Source organism: Protobothrops mucrosquamatus, unplaced genomic scaffold (genome assembly GCF_001527695.2).
Source record: "Protobothrops mucrosquamatus isolate PMUCROS unplaced genomic scaffold, P.Mucros_1.0 scaffold7082, whole genome shotgun sequence".
Taxonomy (NCBI): domain Eukaryota; kingdom Metazoa; phylum Chordata; class Lepidosauria; order Squamata; family Viperidae; genus Protobothrops; species Protobothrops mucrosquamatus.
In genome coordinates this window covers 23,776-26,721 of record NW_015392891.1, presented here as the reverse complement: position 1 = coordinate 26,721, position 2,946 = coordinate 23,776, and positions in this window count along the sequence as shown.

Genomic DNA, 2,946 nt, shown 5'->3' with positions numbered 1-2,946 from the left:
CTATTCCCATCTGGAAAAATGGCTGTGGAATCTCCTATTCAACACCTCCATTGATGGAGCATCCACAACTTCTAGAGGCAAGTCATTCCACTTTTCTCACAGACAGGAACTTTCTCCTCGATTCTCGGTTGGAACTGTTTTTGATCATTCTAGGGCTGAATTGACTTTTTAGGCAGTTACAGCACACTGCTATCTCATATGTGCTTTACGATCCCTCTCAGTTATTGCTGTTGAACAAGGTACAACAGCTTATATAGATGTGCATTTAGCTTTTCTTGCCTAAGTGTAAGACCTTATTTTTCTCACCACTGAATTGCATTTTGCTGGAAAGGGCCCAATGCTCACATGTGTCAAGATCTTTCTGAATCTTGTGCTTATCTTCAAAAGTGTTGGCTATTCCCCCCAACTGGGTGTCCTCTGCAAATTTGAGATTTCCCCTTCAATCTCTTCATCTAAGTCAGACATGTCAAACTCGCGACGTCACATGACATCGCGCATATCGGGACGGTTTTGCCATTGCCGGCAATGGGGTGGGCGAAGCTTCCGGATGACGCATCCAGCCCGCAGGCCGGCAGTTTGACACCCCTGATCTAAGCCATGTATGAACAAACTGGATATTCAAGATGTGGTATTCAAGCGGTTGTCCCAAAGATGTTTTTCAAAATGCAACTGGACTGTCTTCATTTTTGCCTTGCAGATATATCGCTTCTCATCCAAGAAGATTCTACAGCTTTTTCAAAACTTCTTCAAGGAAAAAATCAAGAAAGTCCAGTTGCCCTTTGAAAAACACCTTGGGACAACCGTGACCTGGACGATTGAGAATCTGCATGGATGTTCAAGCTGTTATTAAGGAAATTTGAGGAATCACAAGAAGTCAAGGACAAAAAAAGAGGACTGGAAGGCCAAGGAAATTTTCAAATTCTGAGAAGTTCCTTTGAGAGATTGGAGGAAATCTCTCCTCCAATGGACCATCTGGCAGCTTCATCAAGAGGCCAAGTTGATCTTTCTACAATCTGAAGAAGCTCAATCAGGAATGGTCTTAATGGATGGGTAACAGCCAAGACACCCACACTTGCAGAAGGGGAACAGGGTGAAAATGCTAAGATATGCTGAAGCTCACAAAAAATGGACTAAGGATCAGTATTATGCTATGATGAATCTAAGTTTGAAATGTTTGGATCCGATTGCCAACAATATGTGAGAAGAGTTGGAGATAGACAAATGAGTGTTTGTAGCCTTCAGGGAAACATGGTGGTCTATCCTGGTTTGGGGCTGCATTTCCGCTAGTGGTGTTGCCGATATTGATGGGATCATGAATGCTGAAAAGTACAGAGAGGTTTTAATTTATCATGCCATTCCTTCTGGAAAATGCCTGATTGGGAATGGGTTCCTTTCTTGTGAATAAACAAGCACAAAGCTCCTTTTAATGGAACTTTTGGATTTTTTTTGTAAAGTAGCCATTCCACTTTTTCCTCTTGTTTTTCCTTTAAAACCATGTTTTGCAGCAGTAGGAATTGCAAAATAACCAGCAAGCTGTCAATAGAAATCCTGAAGGCAGGGTGCTTCTCCCAAAGCCTGTTTTTGTGAGACTACAAACTATAAACAGCAGGGAGCTTCAGTGCAGTCAATTAGCAACCAAATAGAGGTGCCAACAGGTACAGAGATGAAAATAAGTAACAGCTGCTTGAAACCTCACTCAGCACTAAACAGTTAAATATGCCAATCAAACAGCAAGAAAACAATATCTTGATTCCCTTGATTTTCCAGATCCCGGTCCATTGAAAATCTCTGTAAATGACTGCAAATGCGGATAGCAGTTAGGAAAGGAAGTTGCATGAAATTCCCTCAATTAGGCTGACATTATGATTAAAGCATTTTTGTGGCATCCAAAGGGCTCCTGTACCTAACTTTATTTTATCCTTGGAGAACATGTAAGGGGGAATCGAGTTGTTTTTTGGCTACAGCTTCATTTTAGAGATGAAGACCCTTAAAACAGGAGAAGGAAGGCAGGAAACGGACCCTCCTACTCAGAACAAGGGATTCTCCATATATTTTGGGAGGGGAGCCGTGTGAGTCTGGGAGAGTCCTTTGACTTTCCCCTGGGGGTGACGGTCTTTTGCGGGGGCCCGGCTGGAGGAGTTTGGCTTTGCTCGGCGGCGCCCCAGTCGCCCGCTCCTCGCAGCAGCTTCCGCGAAGGGGTTAAAGGCAGAGAGCTTTTCTCTGGCGCCTAGAGAGGACGCAGGAAACCGAGGGGGCGAAAGGCCAATTTCCGGGCCCTCTAGGCGCCCATCGTGGTCTCTCGACGTCTCTTCTGCAAGGGCTGCCGGAGATTCCCCTCGCGGGGAGCGGCGCTCAAGGGGCGCCAGGTGGGCAAGGACGCTGCGAGCGGGGGGGGGGGAATCAGGAGGAATCCCCAGGAGGGGGGAAGGGGAGGAGGGATTCCTCGAGGGAGGGAGGGAGGGAGGGAGAGCGAGGTGGGTTTCCCCCAGTTGCGCCCCCTCCCCTTCCGAGTCTCCGCCTTTCCTTGCGAGCTTTTCTGCTCCGTGGGAACCGCTGTGCCGCCGCTTCTCCTCCTCCTCGGTTGCTGCTTCCGCGATCGGCTCTCCGACCCCCTTCAATTCCTTCCCCCGAGCCCCCCTCCTGCCCCGCAGCCCCTCCTCTTGGTGCAGCCCGGCTCCCAGCGTGGGGGCTCCTGGTCTTTCCCGGAAGGTTGGGCACCGCCGTTCCCACGTTCCCCTGTGGCTGCTGGGGAGGATCAGCCTCCCAGTGCCTGGAGGGGAGGGAGGGGAAGAGGCCGGGGGAGCTCTGGGCTCAGAGGGAGCGTGGCTGGAGGCGAGGGCGGGGACCCTGCTAGGAGGAGGCCAGGGGCGTCTGGAAGGCGGGTGAGGGAGACCCGAGAGGCGCCCAGGTGGGCTTGGCCGATGGGCAGCCCTGTCCAGGTGGGCT